The sequence below is a fragment of the Crocodylus siamensis genome, chromosome 2, assembly GCF_052110815.1.
Source record: "Crocodylus siamensis isolate JL-2025a chromosome 2, ASM5211081v1, whole genome shotgun sequence".
Taxonomy (NCBI): domain Eukaryota; kingdom Metazoa; phylum Chordata; order Crocodylia; family Crocodylidae; genus Crocodylus; species Crocodylus siamensis.
Window position 1 is genome coordinate 148,070,139 of NC_143396.1, and position 12,962 is coordinate 148,083,100.

The 12,962-nt window shown below is 40.9% G+C and overlaps 1 protein-coding gene across 3 annotated transcripts in view; it reads left to right on the forward strand.

Annotated features, from left to right (window-relative positions):
• The window catches only part of CCSER1 (coiled-coil serine rich protein 1), a 1,425,236-nt gene that overhangs the window by 664,860 nt on the left and 747,414 nt on the right, over nucleotides 1–12,962 (forward strand). The window lies entirely within an intron of this gene.

The window sequence follows — 12,962 nt, forward strand, 5'->3', positions numbered from 1 at the left end:
ACCAAACTAATGGGCAGAGAGAGGATGTGAAAGGTGGATACTACTTTAAATTACAGAATTAGTTTGTTCTCATGGAGTTAAAGACCCTCTGTTTGCACAATATGACTGTAAAGCTTACGGGTGGGGTTTATTCTCCTCCCTCTACCTCCCTCCCCCAATGTACTTATCTTGAAAAATGTGACTTGACTATAGCAATCTTTGCTAAGCCCATTATATTTATTCCAAGACTAATAAATGTCTTTGGTAGGAAGGCAGTGAAAGTGGGAGCTGAAATATTCCCTCATAATAAACAAATGAATTGAACTCAGTGAAATACTTAAAGTACTTCACCACTAAAAGTAGCATGTAACAAATGACACTGAAGGAGTATTAGCTGATTTTTTATCTTGTATTTATACATCATTATGTTTATAGAAGAACCTGTAACCTATGAAGCTTTAATAGTACTGTAAAATGATGTTCAAATTTTTTTTTTCTTATATTAAGAAAGACTTTTATTCCTTAATCTTAGTAGATAAAACAGTATATACAGATGCCTAACAAGCTTTCCTTCATTGAGATTTTATTCAGGAATTGAAAAGAGTCTTTGGAAAGGAGACTGCGCATCTAAATAAGTTAAAATGACCTGTCAGAAGTGGTTCCATATTGAAACTGTGAAAGCCGTTTTGAAAGATGATGAAGTAGTGAGAATAATTGCAGTCACAACATTTAAGAAGTGTAAAATGGCTTGTTAAAGCTTCATTGAAATACATTGTAATCCAAAGAAATTAAATCTTTTCTGAGAGCTGTTGAAAAATAAACATAACCTTACATTGAAACTTCTTTCTTGTAAGAAAGTCTAGCTACAATGGTGTTGATGCCTACAGGACAGCAGGACAGAATATAATAAAAATAAAAACTAGACAAAGCAGTGGATTATTAATGAAGACTAGGTCAAATGTGTTGTGATTTAAATTCACATCTGAAAATGGGCTTTACATCTGCAGTAGAACTGGTAAGCTTCATTCACATGTAAAGAAAACATGGCCAAGGGCACAATAGGAGAAAACGCCAAATCCACAATCAGAAGTGAACTGTAGCTATCAGATGAAGAAGGAGTGTATTGCTTATAATAGTGCGTGCAGTGACTAGTTGGGGGTGCTAATTTAGCAAATACATAAATGAGAGGAAAAAGTGAACAGGAGCAGAGTGAACTGATTTTGTTCTGAATGTGATGCAGTGTCCTTTAAAAGAATAGTTTCCATTTCCTCTGCAAAAGTTAATAAGACATTAAAAAGACAGTGAAAGACTATTGGGTACTTAGAGCCTTCTCTTGGAGCTACAGTGAAAGAAACTGCATGCTTCAAGAATTTAACATTGTTAGAATGGGTCACAGGAGCTACCTTACTGAGTCAACTGTTAGGTACATTGAGATCAACAGTTCATAGTTTCAGGTGCTTCAAACAACTTATGGAACAGTCTATTGGAACAACCTCTACCCCGAGAAAGATAGTTATTGCCTTATGCCCAGAAGCAGAAAGATTTATAGCATCAATTCCCATTCTTTCTGGACTCTGGTTGTTTTAACCTTGTTTCTGAGTTTGCAGCTCCTTTTTCTAGTGGCTTATGCTCCTTGTTCCACAGGAGCCCAAGTTTTCCATTTGAATCCCTGTGGGGGTTGCAAGCTTGCTTACAGATGCTGTAGTCCTGCTTGGGGTCATGACCCTTGGTTTGACAACCATTCATTTGTAATCTCTGTATATTTTTACCTTTTCTGATATCATTGTAATGTTAGGTTAGAGACATGGAATGTTTAATGGGTTTTTAATGTATTTACTTTTAGTTCTGATAACTGATCCTTTCTCTTTTTGGTCTTCATATCAGAAATCATTGTGGGGAGGGGGGGACGATGGTGAGCTCAGGTATGGTTTGGATGCTTGATTGTCTTAGCAGGTATAATACCTTGTTCACTGTCTGCTGTCTGAGTATGTGCAGCAATTATGTGGCAAATAGAGACAGTTTTTGTAGCAACTGAATTAATGTATTTGCTGTAAATGCTTAAACTTGTTTTGTAGTGGGGAAGAGGTTGATGATAATGTCTTTGGCAGGAATGTTGTTCCTTAACATCAGAGTCAGAAAGCATCTATTAAACTTACATGTGGGGGGAGGGTGGAAACTCCCCCCCCTCCCCCCTCCCCTCCAATTTCAAAATTGCCAAAGAACAAAGCACATTTCAAGATAAAAACCATTACATTTCAAGCCAAAATCAGGAAAAATCCCTTCTGAAATGGTTTGTAAAAGATTCAGCCTATTGAGTATATGCTAGAAGAGTAGCTGGTCCTTACGCTAGACTGCTGGAAGAGAAAAGGAAGTTCTATGAAATCATAAGGGCAATTGTGCAATCAAAAGGTGTCAGGGATGGATATCATACTCAGTGAAGGATCCAAGCAACAATAGAACCATTGTGAGAGGGAGCATCACTTAGTTATTCATGAGAAACTCAATCATTTGTCCACCCTGTGGACAGCAAGATACTTGCAAGTTGTAAAAACAAAACAATGGTTAGTAGCCATAAGTGATTATTTTCTTCAGAAAGAAAAGAAGTGGCCATGAGTGTCTTCCATACAAGATGTAAAGTCCATGAAAGTCCCCACAGCCCCCTTTAGGAGAGAAAGGCATTAATCTCAGTGTTACTAGCCAAATTACATCTCAGAGTTATATTCTGCTTGTGCATGTAGAAGTGAGTAGGATATTTAGAGTGTAACTATCACACCAAAAGCTGACTGCTGATTGCTACTTGAAAATTATTGAAATTTTACTATAAAAATTAATGAACGCTCAACTAGACTCTTCAAGTAGCCTCCAGGCAGTAAGTGCACCAGGCAAACTCTTTATTGTAAAATATTTAGAAAAAAATCCCTAAGGGGAAATCTGGGAGAATGAAGACAAAGTGGAAAGAAGATAAAAGAAAATCTGAGCAGGAAACAAAAAGAACAGGTGAAGAAAATGTTATATTTCTCTGCCTCTGGTTGGCAAAACAAAAATTAAAATTTGCCAGGGCAGGATATTAGTGGGCACATCTACACAAGATATTTACTGTGGAGCTGACTAATTAGCTCTGCAGTATAGCATAAGCATCTATACATGTGGTATTATTAGGCCGGAGTAAACTAATTAACTCTGCTGTAGGACAGTACTGCCCAACACAAGTAATATCCTATGGCAGAGTTATTTCTAGGCCCATGTGGAGCAGCTAGTATTTGCTTCAGATTTGGATTCGGCCAGTTCAGGGGACAGTGATTCGATTGGTGATTCAAATCACTGTCCTGAATTGATTCAGCCAAATTTGATTCCAAGATTCAGCTACCGCCGAATTGGCCGAATCTCCAAATCAAAAAGGCCCCATCCCCCACCTGCTCTCCCAGACCTATCAATGGCTGCCCCGCCTGGCCCCAGCATCATGGCTCTTAAAAAAAAAGAAAAAGCCCCAGACCCACCAGCTCCTGCCAGGGGTGTGTGTGGGGGGGTGGGGGAACTATCCCCACTGCCTCCCACTGCCCTGCTGGGGCTGGGAGGGGCAGCCATTGATGTGGCTGGGAGGGCGGTTGGGGATCAGGGGGCACTCAGGAAGGCTGGGGGAGCAGGCAGGGGATGTGGCCTGGCAGGGGTCACCCCATGGTCCCCTCTCCCCTCCTATAGCTCCCCCCAATCCCTTCTTACTGGCACAGAGTCCAGCTCCAGCTCCCTGCAGCTGCAAGTGGGGACTTCCTGAATCTTCAAAGCTCTCCGAATCTTTTCCAAATTGATTTGGAGAGCTTTGAATCGATTCAGCCCTTTTTATTGATCTTCCGATTCGATTCCAATTAGGAGATTCAGACTGCGAATCGGGCCGAACGTCCTTCAAATTGAATCAGCACCTGAAGCTTCACACAGCCCTATTATTTACTCTGCTGCAACACACTGGAGATGCTCACTGGGGCTGGCTGGGGCATCCGGGTGCTACAGTGCGGGGCTGCCTGATGGCTAGCCCCACACGGTAGTGCCTTTGTGCCTCAGCCAGTCCCTCCGCAACACATTGAGCTTGGTTAGAGCAGTCCCAGGACAGCAGGCTGGGCCCCAGGACCCCCTGCCAGCTTGACCTGTGCTGCTCTGACTCAATGTGTTGCAGTCGTGGGTTAATTTGTGAACTCTGCACCTGGGAGCAATAAACTCTGGTGTGAACTGCACCAGAGTTTATTGTGCCAAATTAATTTAATGTGGAGATATGCCCAGTGTATATATACCTACCACTGAGGTGAAGATCTAGCTGAACTCTTGAATATTCTATAACAGATGCTACTAGCCAAACAGATGCTGGGTAACTGAAATATGGCTTTATTTAGCATAACTGACATTCTTTTGAATGCTTGTCTGTTTGAATTTTCAGTGCTCTGAATAGGTGAGAGTAGTAAATCCTTGAATTTGGCCCAGCCCCCAAAAGAAGGGATTGAATACATTCTGTCTCCCTATAATGCTAGATTAGGATAATGGAATTACTGAGAACTTTTCTACTTGAGAACTTTAGGTGCTTATGTGGCCAAAACAAAAACCCTTTCCTAAAATTCCCCCGCTGGAGAACTGACTTTGTGGTTTCAACACATCTGTTCTGGCATTTAATATTAGTATGGGTGTATGTTTGCATATATTTTATTGAGCAAGAAAATAAGTGGCCACAATCATCTTTCCTACAAAATGTAAAAGCACTTTTCTGACTCATTGGCCCCATGGTACTCTTCAGGAGAGAAGAGTTATTGACCTTAGTGTTATTGGCCAAATCATTTCTCAGAGTTTAGACAGAGAGAGAGAGAGAGAAATACATATGCATGTTGTTGATCCTTAAAATTCAAAGATGACCGGTTGGTTTGGCATCACTGGTTGGTTTGGTTTCTGTGAGCCTGTGAGTGGCTGATCAGGCCAATTTCTGCTTTCAACTGTCTGTGGCACACTGAGCAAGAGATGCTGCTTTAGGTTGCTTGATCAATAGCAGACATGCTGTTGTTGTGAGATTTACAATATTTGCACTTCTACTCTGCCTCAGCAGTTATTGCCTTCTCAGAGACTGTAGCTTCAGTATGAATGAGGCTTCACCAGGTGGAATGATCATGAGCGAGATCTTCCCAAGACTTTGGGTCAATGTTGAAATGTTTCAAGGATGGCTTGAGGGGGTCCTTGAAATGTTTCTTGTGGCCTCCCTAAAAGTAGTTTTGCTCCTTTATCTCACCATAAAAGATCTTTGGCAGTTGGTCATCTGACATCCTTGTGACAGCCTGCCCATTTCATCTGTGATTTCATCAACTGAGTATGGATGCTTGAAATGCCTGCCTGTGTGAGAACCTCAGTATCTGGGACTTTGTGTTGCCATTTTATCCTCATCAGTTTCCTCAGATTGCCCATGTGAAAGTGGTTCATCTTCATAGCATGGCTTCTATACACCATCCAGGTTTCTCCCGAATACATCAAGATTGGTAAAACACTGGCTTTGTAGACTTTAGGTTTTGTTTGTTGACTGATGCCTCTGTGCTGTCACAGATTTGCACATAATCTGCCAAAGGCCACGCTTGCTTTGGCAATTCTGGCATTGGTTTCATCATTGGTAAAAACTGCACATGACAGTGTACTGCTGAGATAGGTTAACACTGCCTAGAGGGTCTGGCCATTCACTGTGATGGTAGGCTCTATGTAAGGCTTTCCTGGTGTAGGTTGATGCATTACTTCGGTCTTCTTAGTGGTGATTGTGAGACCAAAGTTATCACAAGCTGAAGAGAAATGGTCCATACTCTACTGCATGTTTGACTCAGTTTTGTCATGCTGGGAGCAGTCAGTTCCTCTAACTTTGTGTTTGCCTGTAGTCTCCTCAAAATTGAAGAGCTTGCCATCAGTCCAGTATCTGATGTCCTAGTTTCACAGCCACAAAAGGCATCTGTAAACATGGAAAATAACATCATACTAAAGAGCATTGGGGCTGTCAATAGCTGGCAAAATCCTCGCCAGAATTCTGGTGAATTGCCTTGTACAACATATTGAAGAAGGGCTCCTGCCTGAGAATCAGTGTCACTTTAGGAAAGGATGTGAAGCTAGACATGGTGTTCGCAGCTGGTCAACTTAAGGAGAAATACCAGGAACAGAACTTCAACCTGTATGTGACTTTCTTTGGCTTGACAAAAGCATTTGGTACAGTCACTTGGGAGGGCCTTTCTAAGATCAAGGCAACATTTGGTTGCCTGGAGAAATTCATTGCAGTAGTTTGGCAATTCAGTGAAGGCATGCTCACTCTCATTGTGGATGATGAGTCATCTGAACCATTCCCAGTCACCAGTGGAGTGAAGCAAGGTTGTGTTGGCCCTGTATATATAAACACACACACACAGAAAAAACTAAGTTAGGGTTAGAATATGTACATGTACATGCATATATATGCAATTGTATTTACACACACAAACAAATATATAAATATATTCTTTAGATAAAAGATACCCTCATCCCCTCTTTATGTACCTTATCCAAGGTCTGTTTAGTGCAAAATACATAAACAGTGCCTGGAAGCCAGAACTCCTTAGTGCTGTTCCTGAGAGAGAGAATTGTGCTAACCCTAACACAGTCTCTTCTGGCCCAGTAAATGTTTAAGTATTCAGATAGTGGAACTCAGCTTCAAGAGGAAGGATAGTATGTGCACCTTCATTCTAGAATATGCAATAATGTGATTGGGACAGTCTCTTAGAAGTTGGGAGATCTGGGTTTGAATCCCTTCACAGAGATGAAGAAATCAAACCTGGTCGCCCACATCATAGATAAATGTTCTAACCAGGTATGGAGCAGTACAGGGAAGGAGCAACATCTCTAGTTGCCATGTTTTGAAGGAAAGTGGTTTCAACTGTAACTGGGGGAAAGCAAACTGAACATATACACCTCATTAAATCCCTCAGATTAGGTCGAGGAATGCTTATTATGTAGATCATGATATGGCTGTGAGATATGTACCTAGCTGATAACTTTTATCAAGACTAAGGTGAATCTGGACATACCCATAAAGAAAAATGTAGCCATTAGGAGAAAATTCACATTGAAGACTGAGGCTTGTAAATTTAAATACACGCTTTATAACAAATACCTCACCATCAGCAGAAAAATCAGACTGTAATGAGAGGGTCAAAGAGAAGCACGGTGAGTGTAATATTTTATCATTCAGGCCACTAACATATACAGTCCCAGCAATATTTGGAAGGAAGGCAAATTAATATTCTTGAAATAAACTTGTAGCTACATTTCTTTTACTGATTTCCTTAGGGCCTTGTTACACATTGATTTTACATGGCTCCTGGAGCTCTTAACCCCTGGATTGACCACACATTAACATCTGAAACTGGTTTTAAGCACACTTTAGGTTGCTTAAAGTTATGCCACACCACAGTATGTTTATCTCTCATCCATACTACCCAGCTCATGTTCCATTAATGCCATATTACCCAGCTCATGTTCCATGTTCCATGTTCTTATCCTACAGATAAGTCAGCCCATTTGCATTCCTCCAGCCTCCCAAGATGCAGTGTTTGCTCTCCCAACCTTTTATTCTGTGTGGACAAACTTTCCATCCCCTAAACTGTACTGCACGGGGGGGTGGCTCTGGCACCAAGCCAACTTCCCCTCCCACTTGCAGGGGTGCAACACCATGCAAACAACCTGCAAAATACATGCCAGGGATCCAGGTCAAAAGAGTGGGGTCTAGAGGAGGTGGGAAGTGGGGCATGTAGGGGATCTGATCAGGTCCTCATAAGCTAGGGCTTGCTTCCCAGCTCAGGGGCAGTAACTCCCCCGGAAGTGCCTTCTCTCACCACTCTTACGTCCCAGCTACTCCAGGAAGCATGACCAGTACCTCCCATGCCCCAATCCCAAATCACAATTCTTTAAAATATGAGATCTTCTTTAATTTACTTCCTCTTTATTTATTTTGCTTTTTATTTTCTCCTTCAGTGGCTGGCCTCCTTCATTTCAACACCTTTGCCCTAGCCCCATTTCCTTTCCACCTCCCATTTTATTACCCACCCCCATTCCCCTTTAAGTCTCCCCCTCCCGCCTTCATGTTCCCATCCCCCCCATCCCATAGCTCTCACATCCCCACCTAGAGCAGAAATAGAAGCCTGTCCTGACTCACCAGCCCTGTAGTGGGAACTCCCAGCTGTAGCTCCTAGTCAGGCCCCTGCTTGCCAATCCTGTAGCTGCAAGACACAGTTGTGCGGGTGGGAGATGGTCAGAGAAAGGTTTTTAGTTTTAATGTGTAATTGCCCCAAAGTCGAGCTAGCTCTAACACTGATCAACAGTTGAGCAGCTCAAAGTGCAATGTGTAACAAGGCTCCTACTTGAGTAAAAATCTCAAAGAAGTTAGTGGGGCCAGGTATACAGAAATTACATTTTTACCAGTATAAATGATCAGAAACTGGTCTCTACTGGGACAGAACAGAAGTTTGGTACAAAAAACTGGCATATACCAATAACAGAACAGAAGTTCAGCACACAAAGGCTGGTTTCAAAATGGCAGAACCCAGTCTAAGATTGCTCCGCACTACCTCCCCTCTACCAAAGGTGATGTGTATTCTGTTTGCTACCAATCTAAACAATGCCACATACAGAAAACTGCATAACTTAGATCTATTCTTCCTCAGGCTTTTTGAATATCTGTACCTAGCCTGAGAGTTTATCCTGAATACCTCCTAAACAAAGAAACAGGGAATTTGCTATATTTTACTGTATTGAGTGATCCACTTATAACTAGCTTTTCCAGAATGGAGTCCATAAAATTGATGATCAACTTTGCTCAGACTGTTTTCTGACTAGGTACTTCAATACAGTTTAATATTGTTTCTGCATTTTGAGTATCCAGTTACAGGATGACATCAAGGTTTAGCTTTAGATATCAAGGAATTTGTGTATGTGTGTGTGTGATTTCTTTGGCTTTCACTCTTATTGAATGATTTTACTTATAGTGAGTGTAAGAATCAATTAAGTTTCTTTCTAGAGTTTTGTTTTTAATTGTTAAGTCATAGTTAGTTCTAAAGTTGTATATTTTTGATAAAACTGAGTTCCTACAGCCAAAAATGCCTAGCTGAAGACAATGTTTTCTGGAGGAATGAGTATGGTGTTAGGATTCAAGAGGTCCACTGTTTCAGTACTGACTCTGCCACTGGCATGCAACAAATTCTTAATCTTTTTTCTTCATTCATAGAATCAGAGTATAATAACAGTTAAGTGCTGTATTCTGCAATGATGCAGCCCACTATGGTTGGTGAATTAATTTACTCTGCTTTAACTATATCAAGTAGTATCAAAATATCACACATTATTTATTATTGAGGGTGCCAAACACTGGGCGCATCTACATGTGATGCTGTGTCACTGTAGTGATACACTGTGGCGACGTAGCTCATTGCTACAGCAGCTTAGCATTGGCAGGCACAAACCATGACACCAGGACGACATTGCTGTAGCTACAAGCTACCACGCGATAGCATGTTGCTACAGCAATGCCGCTGTTAAAAATAACCATGTGCCACTAGGCTCAGTGACAGCTGTTATTGTGCTGTCATTTAGTACTTCTTAAAGCAAATACTAAATGATGGCACAGTAACAACTGTGCTGTGGAGGGTGGGGGGCATATGTAGACATGTACACTTGTATGTAATTTCTTAGCATTTGTTTTCTAGATAATAAAATGGTACTAGATGATATAACCTATAATAGAGATAAAACTACTATCCTGAAAATAGGTTCAACCCTTCTCTACTGCCCCATAGAAAAAAAGCTATAAAGTACAGGGAGTGGCTTTTCCTTTTTTTTAGTTATTATAAAGATTTATTTGTTCTCTGGCTCTAATATCCACTGAAGATTTTCTCTGACAATATTAACTTCTTAGATCAATAAATTGTGATACTGATCTCAAGAGAAGTCAGTGTCTGCCCACTATCATTGCACTGTTTACCCTTGTTGAGAAGCAGTTGTAACAAATTAAATTGGCTCCTGTCACTGGATGATATACAAGTCATTGCCCATATTTTATGGTACAATTAACTCAGGTTTGTACATCACCCTCTTCTTACAAAAGATCAGATTAAAGGCAGCATTCTATAGCTAGAACAATACCAGTTTGAGATGAGGTGAATGTCTTTTCATTTATAGAACAGAATCTCTAAGGCTGGAAGATGACTGATGTATTTAAAGAAATGCAGTATTAACAGTGTTCATTTATTGTTGTTCTTGTATATTGCTTTTAAAACAGTGAGTATATTTTATCAGGTTTGACTGTGTTTTACAAAGCCCTTTTTCTCTATTTTGTCAATAAGATTCTGGATTACTTCAAACTGAAATAGTTTGACCCTCAGAGTGTTGGAGTCTGAATAGTCTGAAGCACAGTAAATATCAAAATGGTACAGTAAAAGTGTGGTGCACTGGACAGCAAAGCTGATATGATTGGAGGGTAGTATATGAGGCAGCGCGTACATTCATCAGCTTCAGTGCAACATGATTCACAGAGTTACTTCTAACCTAGTGAACCTTACATGTGTTTTACAAATGACAGTATATTTCTGCAGTTGATCCAGCAACCTGTTAGTAACAGCGTTTCTTAAGAATCAGACAAAATTCTACAAAATGCAACATGTGGCAGGTGTCATTTGTAAAAAAGATGACATTCCAACAAAGAAAGATAGGCAGAAGTTGTATATATATTGTATACTTGTTGAGCTGGAAGGAAAGTCTTGCTCTGAACCTTGTTAAGTGTTTATGTGGGGATGCTATATAGAGTAGAGTCATGTGGGAGCAATGAAGGGACTGAGGATGGTCAGTAACATAATGCAGATGGTGGTTATACTATCTAAACAACACTATGCACTGCAAGTGGCTTGAGTATATGAAGTAGACATGGAATCTTTGGAAATCTTGCACCTAAATTCTAGGGGTGTAGGTTTGTTGGTCTAAGGACTTAGGCAGACAAAGTTCTTTGGGTTAATCTGGTATCTTTTACCAAACCAACTTAAATAGTTGGAAAAATTCTTCTTTGCAAGCTTTTGGGTACAAATACCCTTCGTCTGGCTGAGGAAGCGTTTGCAGATGGTCTGTGCTCTTCCTAAATTCGAAGTCTTCTGAGCATATATAGTGACTTTTCATTGGCAAGACCACAAGCCCCACCCATTACATGCATATGTATAGTTACACATACACACAATGAAAACATTTAGGTTTCAAAGTCAAGTGCTTAAAATTTAGAAAATACCAAAAAGTAACCTTCCTGTGCATACATTATGAGAAGAGATTATACATTATGGTAAGAGATTCATCCAGTAACTGTGGCAAAGCTAGGAATACAATCCAAGTGTCAGGTGTTTTCTGGTTAATTCACAAACAAAATCAAGTTCAGTCCATATCGCTGATTTCTGTTTGAACAGAATTGGGTCAGGTCATGTTAGATAAGATGTCATCACCGAATTAATTTCTTAAAGGGATTTTTTATATGTGTGGGGAGCTTTAGGCTGTAAATATGATTCTGGAAAAAAAATCCCTGTGGCTGGTTTGTCAGCATAGGGTGGGGAAATGGGGAGGGTGTTTGTTTTCTGAAATCGTTAGTCTGTCCCTTTAGGAGGGCAAACTGACAGAATATCTCAAAACAATTCCTTTTATCTGCTCAAGAAATCATGCATCTGCATCGGACTCTATTTTCTACTATTGTTAACTTGTATAGTACCATTTAAATTAATTAATTTATATCACCAGAGAAATTGGTATTTTTACATGGCAAAATTGCAAAGGTTGTTGGAAAGGCTACTGAGAAATCTGTGAAAAGGCAGCTAGACATTCTTGGGGTTGTGTGGCCTTACGTAGGAATAGATTTAAAAAACTACACAAGGATTGCATGTCATGCACAATAAAGCTACTCAGCCTGTATGGCCCGACTGAGGCATGCAGGCATATGCAGTTTGTGGTGCCACAAACCTCTTTGCAGCATCACAAACCTCACACATTGCACATTAAGCCATGTTTGGCACTGCTAATTTGCAATGCCGGAACAAAATTAGCTACCAGGATTTCCTTGGAGGAAAGAAAAGTTCTGAAAAAAAAAGTAGCACAAAGCATGCCAAAGGGCCACAGTTTGCCTCAAGATAGGGGAGCAGGCAGCCCTGGGCAGCTCCACAGCAGAGTCCCAGTACTGAGGCATGCAGAGCCCCCGACTCAAGGCACACTGTACCCCAGCATACGGTGCCTCAGTGTGAGGGCTCCACAGCATGTGTGCTGGTCCTCAGCTGGCGGGGCTCAGCGACTACCTGCCAGCTAGTCCCACATTAAGGCACCCTGTGCCCCAGCCAGCCCCCCCTGCAGCACATGGAGCAGTGGGACAATTTATCACAATGCAAAGCACAGAGGCAAGGGCATGCTCTGCAGCAGAAAATAGTGACACAGATCTGTGCCACTAGTATTTGTGCTGCTGCAAATGCACACCCTTGCTTGTGTGGACGCAACCTGTTTCACAGTTTCTTACAGACTTTGTACTAATCTTGTGCTCAGAAGATTGTGCTAGTTTACAGTTCATTTTCAGGGACAGATTAGGCTAGTAGGTCTATAGCCCACCATTGTTGCTGGTATTTTTCTGTTTTAGAGTAGAAGACTTTTAAAAGACCTCCTCATTTTTCAGTTCCCTTTGAATTTGATCTACACGGGTCCAATTCTGATGACTTCAGGGCATGTTGCCAATGATACAGCCAATGATATACATTTATTTAATCAAGCCTCTAAGGAATGGGAGACTGATCAAGGGAGATTCTTTGCTTTGCTCAGGAAATTGTTGTTGTTATTACACTGTGTCAGTTTACCTTGATTATTGTATCTGTCAACATAGTACTGTTCACCTACAGAGTGAGAGTCAGGTCAGTGGAGTGAAACTGATGTCCACCAATTATGTAACT